Consider the following 10,475-nt stretch of genomic DNA (forward strand, 5'->3'; position numbering starts at 1 on the left):
AATTGATTTCAGCAAGTGACTCAGTTCATCAGAATCATATTAACTATGGACTTTCAAATATGTAAAACATTAGTAACTTTTCAGAGTACAACTAGGCATAATTCGAGTTAGCATGGAAATTGTAGTTTTAAGGCTTTATGAAAAGCTTCCATTTAGATGAAGATAAACACATACAGTAGTTCTTCTGATTTAGAGCTTGATCCAAAGCTTGATCTATGTCATAGATAACAGAGAGGACCAAATTCTGCTTCAGATGTATACAAGGACTTCCTTTGATTTCAGTGAAATACATATCTGAGACTAAAAATTTACTCCATACACATACAGAGCTATTATAAAAGAAACTATTTAATAAAAACATGCTGTTTCATAGCTTATATAGTCACATGCTAAGGTTTTATTGCATACCCCAAGGGGAGAAAAAAAGACGTAACAAAGTGGATGCATACGGATGATTGTGCCATGCAATGATCTTAAATTGTACTATGCATTAAATCAAAACCTTGTAATGCACTTGAACCTATATACCACAGTAATAGGTGATGGATGAGCACCTAAGATAGATAAGTGCAATCTGATAAAAAAAAGAAGAAAAAAGAAAAAGAAACATGAGTATCATAATGACAAACACGTTCTCTGTGGGTCTTTCTGCTCTGTAGAGTAAGTTTCACTCTTACGCAAAGGACCAATGGGCGTTACATGCTTGGAAAGCTTCCAGGATTCCATAAGCTATGGAACCCTCTATGTTCCTGGGGTGTTACTGCACACACTTTTCCTCCCTCCATCTTCTGCTAGCTACTAGTGTTGGACCACCACTGCTACCATGGACAAGTCCTGTAGAAAGAGGGGAATGGTCTTGTGGTTAACACACAAAACTGGGACGTGAAAAACTAGGGCCCAATGCTTGGCTGCAAACAGACTTTGTATCTGACATTGGTAAGTCATTTAATCCTTCAGGGCCAGAATGTTTATGGCATCTCAGTTCTTAAATATGAAAATAGGCACCTCATGAGATTTTCAGAAGCATCTATGCCTCACTTTCCCTTGTGTATTTACACTGTAAGTTGTCTGAGGCAGCCCCATTTCCTCCCCAAAAGAAAACAATCAGAAATTTCAAAATATTTTGGTATTAACATTTCAGCTTTTCATTTTGGAAAGATGTTTCAATTTAATTACCAACCTTAATAGATAATAGAATTTGAAAATAGTCAGGAGGAAATTGTATAAGAATTGTGTTGGGATGCTGCACTTCATGAAACAATATTTCACAATGGATAAATGACATGAGGTCAGTTAGAAATACTTTTAGTAGATTTACAACAATAAGTTGATGTCATATACTGAGTCCAAACTGTGTCATATATAAAATCCAAACTTTGTAAGGCACTTGAACTAAGATACTGCCGTGATTGACATTCTGTGAATACCTAAGATGGATATATTCAATTAACTTGGGGAAAACAAACCAAAACAAAAACCAAAGCAAAACATAAAGCTGTCCCTTCTCACACTTCATATGTCACACTCATTGTCTTTCCTTAGCTTTTGTGGCTAGAAACTCATCTCAAATACAGATATGAAGATTTGTTTGTCTATATGTCAAACAGCCCTGTATGTGGATGTTCACCAGAAATGAGGATGCTCATTGCTGTCAAACTAATTGGATGAATACTGTGCAACCCTAATTAGCTTCATTCTTTTTGTGAAAAACAGTGAGGCATTACGTACCTCTTTTAATTTAGTGGTTTTTAAATCATTCTTATTTGTATAGTCAGGTGGTGAGTTATTAGTTGAGGCAAAGATCTTTTTGGATGGGGAACTAGCATTCCAATTGGATCAAATAGTGTTCCTATTTAGAGACACATTTCCCAATAATTTGTAAGATGTAATACAGTACATTCTCTGCAGTATCTATCTATACTTTTTCCGGTGATGGAGATAAATTCAAGACACACAGATTTGAGGGTTGTGTGAGAGCAGGACACGGCAATTGGTCTGCAGTTTGTCACAGCAGCACAGTGTGAGAGGGAGCCCAGGCTGGTGAGGTAGAGGGCTCAGTGGTATCCCAGTTCCAGATTGAACCCTGGCAGGGAGAAGGTCATCACACCTGCCTTAGACTTTAAAATCCATAGTGAGACAGTCTGCCTAAAGGCCTGTATCTTTGCTTTGTCTCTGAGGGCTATGAGCAGTGTATTGCCAGCAGCTACAAGTTTCCATACAGTTCTTTTTCAGGCCTGGTCTACACATCAAAGTTAGGTCAATGTAAGTGCCCTTGTGTCAACCTAGTTGTGTATGTGGCTACAATTAAATTTGTCTCCCACCAACGTAACTGCAGCATTATGATGACGTAGTAACACCTGCTCCCCAAGCAGCATTGAGACACAGTAAATGTATGGAAGTCAATGCAGCACAAGTGTAGATACTGAAATACCTATGTTGACAATAACAGTCCTCCAGCAAATGCCCCACAATGCCTGTCACTGACTTCCCTGATCACAATCGTGCACTTCACTTCCCAAGGGTGACTCATACTGGAATCATCCCCTCCATTTTAAACCACAAATATTTAAAAGGCTTTTTCCTGGTTGTCCAGCTTGGTGAGCACACCTAGCAGCTCTCCATTGTTGTGCACAACTGCTGTGCTGACCATGCCAGCTACACAGTCCAGCAGTGCTCCTGCCTGGGAATAGATAGGAGATATTGGATCTACTGGGCCTCTGGGGAGAAGAGGCTGTGCAAGCACAGCTCTGAACCAGCCATGGAAACTTTGACATCTACAAGCAAATGTTCGGGGGGTGAAGGTGAAGGGGTATGACAGGGACGAGCAGCAGTGCCACATGAAAGCCAAGAAACTGTGGTAGGCATTGATCCAGTCCAAGCTGCAGACCTGCAGCTTTCATGAAGAGCTGCATGCCATACTTGGCAGAGACCCCACCACCGCTCTGAACACCAGTTTGGATATCTCTAAGGAGCCTGAATTGCAGACCCGTGCCATGAATAGTGAGGAGGAGGTGGGTGAAACAGAGAAAGAAGAGTGTGGGGGACAGGCAACTGGGGGGATTCCAGCTGTGACACAAGTCAGGACCTATATTTGACTCCACTGCAGTCCAGCCAGTCCCTTCAGTTGAGCACAGATGAGTTTGATGCAGGGGAAGGAAACTCAAGTAAGTGTATAAACAGATTTCCCATTACAATGATGGCACCCCCAACTTAGCAGACCACAGTTATTAACTTTTCATTAATTTACTCATACAAGAGGTAGTGGTAAAAAACAGATTGGTAGAGTTGATATGTTTTTTCCCACTCTTTAGTTGGGGGGCATGCATAACAGTTTGTTTATGTACACAGGAGTGTTCCTTGAATCCTTCTGAGAGAGTTTGATTAAACTTCCATGGAGGTATACTGCAATCCTCTCCCAAAAGTTTCTAGGGATGGCAGCCTTATTTCTTCCTTTGAAATAGGACACTTTCCCACACTAGTCAGGGATAACTTCTGCATATAGGGTTCAGGTGACTTTAGGATTCCAGAAGCACTCTTTTTGCCGTTGTTACCCTCAGAAGTGAGATATCACCTAAAACCATCACCACCTGTGGAAAATGGTGCCAGTATTGAGTGCCAGTGCCCTTACCTCAGTTTCATGCAAGAGAGCAATTCCCTCCTTGTTTCTCTCACTCCTGGTGGGTTATACTCAATATGGCTTGAGCTGAGAGTGGCTCTGGGCACTATCACTCCAAAGCAGAAGTGTCAATTAGCATTTCTTGTTTAACACTTTAGGGGAGCAAGGAAAAGGGGGAGTTCTGAATTTTAAGTTTTGCTTTCCCTTTCTACTATCCTGACAACAGTACCACTGTGTGTTTTAACTGTTGCGGTGGCTGCTGTGGCCTTGAGGGCTACCCCTTCCTGTACGGGGAGACTTTGGCAAGCCAGTAAAGTGCTTGAAACCACTATGGCTTATTGTTAAAGGTGGCCTAGTCAGCAAGCTGTAAATTGGCCATTCAGCAATCTCAGCTTGACTAAGGCAGGAGGGGAGGGGGTTTTGGGTGCCACAGCAAGGGCAGCTTGACTCCGTGTCCTTCCTGATAAGAATTGTGTTGAAATTGCTGATGCATGCATTTTAAAAGAGTAGGATATGCCCCAGGAATATCTATTGGGGTCTCAAGGCTGCAAACTCTGGAAAAAAGCACACTTGGTTAATCAATAATCACAAGGTGCCTCTTTCTTGACCATTGGAATGGCTTGCTTAACAAGTTTTCTTTAAGGGACATGTTGTTCTATTACTAACGTATAAATAAGAGGGACTCTTCGGGACTTGTCTCTCCCTCTGGATACATCTTGTGTTCCCCATCGGCAGACGGGCTGCCACTGTGCCACTCGAGAGCCACATTCAGCTTCAGTAATTATCAAGTGTTGGGAGTGTGTTACTAACCTGTTGTGGACGTGTGTAAGTGCTTGAAATTAAGTAAAGTTTAGCTTTAAGTGAAAGCACTCTCGTGTTTGTGCCAGCCATCTATCGGTCGGACGGCCGTGTTTCCCCTGATTTTTTTCCTGACACCTCCTTGCACAGAGTAAAAGTTACCAAGAGCTTTGGGTTGAAAGAACTCTGGGTAACACTCCACACCTGTGAAATGACTGACTTAGATAAGGAAGAGAAAAAAAGAGGATGCAGGACATGTTCAAGATTCTACAAGCCACTACTGCATCAGACCTTGAACAGAGGGCCTAGAGGGTGAATATTTCAGATAGTATGAAGAAGGAAAGAGCAGATAAGAGGAAAGCACAGGAAAAGGAGAGAGGGATGCACCAGGACATAATGGGGCTACTCTGTCAGCAAGCTGATGCTGCGGATGTTTTTTGGACCCCCGGGTTCAACAACCCCAAGCTTAACTCCCATTGCAGTCTGTAGAGAACTGCAGGAAAACACCTCCCTACATCCTCAGCATTCCACATAGCCTCAGAACCCTCATGCCTACCCCTCCCACTCCACACTGGGGAAAAGCATGAACAACCACAGCTTCACTTACACTGACCTGTGAGAGCCACAGTTGATGTATGTGTAGCTACAATGGACATCAATGTTCCTTCCTCTTGTTTATTTATTAATGTTCTATTTTTTGCAGTTAAAATGTATTTACTTTTAAGTTCTTCAGATTTTTTGAGCTGTTTTTATAAGTGAATAAAACTCTTTTGTTTTGAAAGTTATTCATCTTTAGTAGTTTCCAGCACATGGTGTATAATGCCAGCTGGCAGTGAAAGTAGTGGTCTTGTACACTCACAACCCAGAGGATCAGTGGCAAACAGTGTAGTCATCATAAATGTACAGCAAGCACTCCAACATTAATTGGTGTACCGTCAGTGATATATACATAGATGTGCAGCAAGCACCACTCAATTCCTAACAGGCTCCCAAACTGCAGTGTCAGTTTGAGCACAGTACACCACAGCACATTAACCGTGGCTAACCATTAAAATGCTCTTTCAAAGCCTCTTATATAGCTCCTCATTGAGCATATCTGATAGCCCTTGTGTCTGGCTGCTCAAACTCAGCAGACACCACTCCACTTACACCCCCACTATGTGGCAAGTTTTCCCCCCTTTGTGTCTCAAATATTATGCAGGACACAACTCTAACCATTGGGATATATTTTGCAATGAGATCCAATCTGGTGAGTAAACAATGCCAGCACCCTTTCAATCTACCAAAAGCACATTCAACTGTCATTCTGCACTTTCTAAGCTGGTAGCTGAATCTTTCCTTGGTGCTGTTGAGGTGGTCGGTGTATGGCTTCATGAGCCATGGGAGTAAGAGGTAGGCTAGATCCCCTGAGATCACTATTGGCATTTCAAAATAGTCAATGGTAATCCACTTGTCAGAAAAGAAGGTCTTTTCTTGTAGCTTTCTGAACAGTTCTGTATTCTTAAAGATGTGAGCATCCCTGACCAGCCAAAATTGACCCACCAGTGCAAACATAACCATGGAGAAGTACCTTTTTCTGTTGATATACTCTGTGACAAAGTGCTATAGGGCCAAAATAGGGATGCGTGTGCCTTCTATTGCTCCACTTCAGTTCGGGAACCCCATAACTACAAAGTCATCCACTATGTCCACACATTGCTGAGAGTCACAGTCCTGTGTAGCAGGAGACAATCAATGGTTCTGCACACTTACGTGATAACAACCCCCACAGTGGATTTTCTCAATCCAAAATGACTGCCCTCTGACTGTAGCAATCGGGCACTGCAAGTTTCTACAGAGTGATTGCTATTTGCTTCTCCACTCTCAGTGCTGCGCTCCGTTTGGTGTCTCTGCATTGAATGGCTAGGGAGAGCTTGGCACACAGATCCAAGAATGTGGCCTTGCACATCTGAAAGTTCTACAGCCAGTACTCATCATCTCAACTTGTATTATGATGCAATCCCACCAATCAGTGCTTGTTTCTTCTTCTTAGACCGAAAACCGGTGCTCCACCATTTGCAGCTTTCTGTGAATGCTATCAATAGCCTTGAATTGATTCTCACTATGTCCCACAGCAAACTGACCACCATGAAATCATCATGTTCCCCACTGTTCTTATTGCAGCTCTTCAAATACCAGAGGATTGTGCATCACATGCTTGAAATGGTCATGATAATAGTGCAGCGCTATGCAGGTGCCATGCTTCTGTCGGAGATGGTGGACAGCAACAATTTCCACATCGGTTCATGGAAAATTGAAAATTTGAGCAAAAATTATGGGATAAAGCTGGTATTATGGGATGGAGAACATTGCATTAAGGGAAATTGACGCCTTGCTCCCAGTCATCCTTGTCCACCATGCATTGGTAAAAGACAGTGAACTAAATCTGCACACACAGAGATACCTACCCATGGTACACAGCATTGTGCATCCATAGAAGCACTTCTGATGAGTAAGTGCAGCTGTCTGTGAAGGAGCCAAGCATGAATATATGCAATTGATTTATAAATTGTGGCAGCTGTATGCCAACCTAACGTGTTGGCAAAACTCTGTAGTGTAGACATGGACTAAGTAAGTACATTTATTCTGAAGGTAAAAGCATTACACAGAAAACACAAAATAATAAAAGTTCCAATATAGATGATAAAAGCTTACCAAGGTCATCCATTGGTCTTATGAGGCCCTGGTAAACCAAAATATTCCCAACCTTTCTGTAAGGGTTGGGGCCTTTAGACAGAAGGTTCTATCTGTTTTCTGGATCAAATGGAAGGCTGAGAGTCAGTTTAAAATGCAGCCTTTTATGCCATAAGCCCTTTATTGGTCTGTTGGTCTTTGAAAAAAACATTTGGACCAGCATATGCAAACCTCTCCATGGGGTGGTCCCTCTCTGGAAGAGTTCACAACTTGAGTGATTCACCTTAATCACCCTCACTGTTTTTGGAGGAGCTGTGGCAACCCTTCTCTCCCCTCTCATCACAGAGCTATATACAATCCCTGGGCCACAGGCATACATAAACTATCCACATACTTAATACATTATGGTCCGCAAAGATACTGAATGTGGTTGTGGATCTAGTCCCTAAATACCTTTGAAAATCCAGCCCTCAATGTCTAAGTCACTTTTGAAAAAAGAATTTAGGAGGCTATGGCATGTAGCGTTTTTTTTTAAAAATGTTTACCCCGCTTCAGTAAATTATATTGTTCTAACTCACTGTCAGTTAATCTGATATAAAAGAGAAAGTCTGTAATACATTTAGCTCATGGTGACCTGTGCTGCTGAGCAAACCAGCTGTTGTATTCTGTATGAGCTGAAGCCCTTTCAAATTGTTAGGTTTCATTCTTAGATCTGGTGAGTTGCAATATTAGAGTCTGGAGAGTAATAATCTATGGGGTACTGTGGCCTGATCTATCTGATCAAAAATAGTGCAGTTTCTCTGCTAGTCACAAGTAGAATTGTGCATATTTTGCAGCCAGAGTTATTTGGGTAACTTTACAGTCAGAAGGTGGGTGCTTTCAATCAAGGGGGTAATATGAGGGAAACAATTTCTTCATAGCACAGCATCACTTTTGCTTTGTCTGTTTTCTACACATAGAATCTATGTGCCCATGCTTGGAGTGTAGGAGTGAATAAGGTCTGTTTTTAGGAGGAATAAGTTTTTTAGGAGGCAAAATTGATTTGGAAAATGTAAACCAACTGTAAAAGAGCAAGTTCAGGTTATATCAGGGGTTGGCAACCTCTGGCATGCGGCTCACCAGGGTAAGCACCCTGGCAGGCTGGGCCAGTTTGTTACGTGCTGTGTTGGCAGGTTCGGCCGATCGCGCCTCCCACTGGCCGCGGTTCGCTGTCCCAGGCCAACGGGGGTGGCGGGAAGCCGCAGGAAGCTGCGATCAGTGCATCCCACAGCCCACACCACTTCCCGCAGACCCCATTGGCCTGGGACAGTGAACTGTGGCCAATGGGAGCTGCGGTCGGCCAAATCTGCCTACGCGGCAGGAAAACAAACTGGCCTGGGCTGCCAGGGTGCTTACCCTGGTGAGCCGCGTGCCAGAGGTTGCCGACCCCTGGGTTAGATGAATCAAATTGAAATCATTTGGGCGAGTCTGGCAAGAATCTATCTATTTCAATAATAAGACAAAGATGCAGCAAACAAAGTAAAGAAAACATAAAATACAAGCTGTTTAAATGCCATTTCAAAAGCATCTTCTGTGAAAAATAAAGGTGGCCTTCTGTGAGGAAAATAAAGGTTGTGATTGCATCATTATAAATTAGGCCACAGAGAACCATAAAGGATTGTTTGTTCAATCTACAGCCCTTATCTGAGTTAGGGTCAAGAAGAAATGAGAAAGACCTTGGGGAAATCTGGATACCAGAAACAGAATAACTCTAAATGGATGGCAATTTACCTTATTCTAGATGATAAACAGAGGAACTGAAGGTAAAGCACTAATCTGCAAATGCTCTTAGGAAGCTGAGGGTCCTCAAATAGAATCCACTCCAGAGAGTATAGGGTATCTACACTGCCTTGCACCTTGTGCAGGATTTCATACTGGTGCCATGTGGGTGTAAAATGCTATCATTCTGATCTGTAGTGCAGTGGAGGATCAGGCTCTGCTTCTTGATTTATGTAACCTTGCAAATATTTAAATTAGCATGGACAGTAACTCTATTCTGTTTACTAGTTTCAATCTGGCTACATTAACATTTTTTAACAAACAATTTGTATCATCAGTTGCGATACACAACATATTCCATTTCTCTTTTTATAAACTGAAGTAATTAATCTTCTAATAGAAAAGGCAGATTCAGCAAATGAGATTTAAAAAACAAAACCCTCTGGCTTTTGCACATCAGAGGCCCTGAGACAGCTGTTTCTGCAGCTTGTCTCAGTGTGAAAGGCTGACCTGGAGCTGCGTTATGGCTCTTAGCCACAGCCCTTCATTGTTGGGATTCCAGCATTGTCTTACCCCATCTGGAGTCCTAAGAGGCTTTATACCTCAAGCCTATGGCCCCGGCCCTTCTTCTCCCTTTGGGGGCAGAATTTATCCTAGAGGCCACCAACTAGGATTAGTCTCTGTACTCAAGAGAGCATTGCGTCTTCAGCTGCAACTGTCTCCCCTGTGGAGATTGCCTGGGAGAGAAGGTGCTTTCCCTCCCTTTTCCACCTACATGAAAGTCAGAAACATCCTGACCCATAGTAATTAAGGAGTCAAGATGCAGGTAGCAATGTATACACATGTAGCCCTTGTGCAAAGTGCAGTTGGCAGCAACAAGGGCTGGGTTCAATTTCTAGGGGTTTCTCTTATCAATATAAAATAGAATTGTCTTGAGCCTCCAACCAGTAATCTGGGGCAACTAAACAACACTCCAGGGGTCTGTAAGAGACAATACTTCCCCTCTTGCAATCACAGAGTCTGTGTACAACAAAATAAAACTTTTAATAAAAGGGAAAGTTCCCAACATTAATTTGGGAAAACACCACAACCATGATTCAAAAGAAAGTCACCATAGATAAACACCCACCTACAGTGTGTTGGGCAGTGTTCTTTGTCTTGTCCTTTGGTGTGAAAGTCTGACACACAAATGTCCTTTAACATACCACTCTCCTTTCTGTCCATGGCACCTGTGGCAGAGCTCCAACCTTGTCTCTGTGGGTCCCATGCTTCTAGGCAGATTATGCTAGCCTCAGCGGCTCACTGCAACCCTCCATATAGCCCTTCTCTCTCTAGGGACAGGGTTACAGTCTACTGAGCCCTTTTCATCATAAGCCAGAAAAGAGGTTGGTAAGAGAACTCCCACAGTCTCTGTTGTCCCTAGGGATTATTTCAGAACAGTTTAGCCTCCTGTCCTGATAGGGGCCTGTCTTCCCTTCCCAGTAGGTGTTTCTGTAGTGGCAGGTTGTGGGGAGAACCCGGGCCCATCCTCTGCTCCGGGTTCGGCCCAGGGACCCTAATGGTAGCAGCTGTTGGCAGCCAACTTTTCACTGCCAGAGTTGCTACATTTCCTGGCTCCATTTCCTCACAG

The 10,475-nt window shown here is 42.9% G+C and overlaps 1 long non-coding RNA gene across 1 annotated transcript; it reads right to left on the reverse strand.

Moving 5' to 3' along the window:
• Window positions 1-379: 379 nt before the first annotated feature.
• Window positions 380-6,349, reverse strand: LOC120404224. The gene is made up of 2 exons (XR_005597886.1): window positions 6,167-6,349; window positions 380-834 (listed from the first exon to the last, which is right to left on the reverse strand). It is a non-coding gene; the product is annotated as an uncharacterized LOC120404224 (long non-coding RNA).
• Between the last annotated feature and the right edge of the window lie 4,126 nt (window positions 6,350-10,475).

Source organism: Mauremys reevesii, linkage group 1, assembly GCF_016161935.1.
Source record: "Mauremys reevesii isolate NIE-2019 linkage group 1, ASM1616193v1, whole genome shotgun sequence".
Classification (NCBI taxonomy): domain Eukaryota; kingdom Metazoa; phylum Chordata; order Testudines; family Geoemydidae; genus Mauremys; species Mauremys reevesii.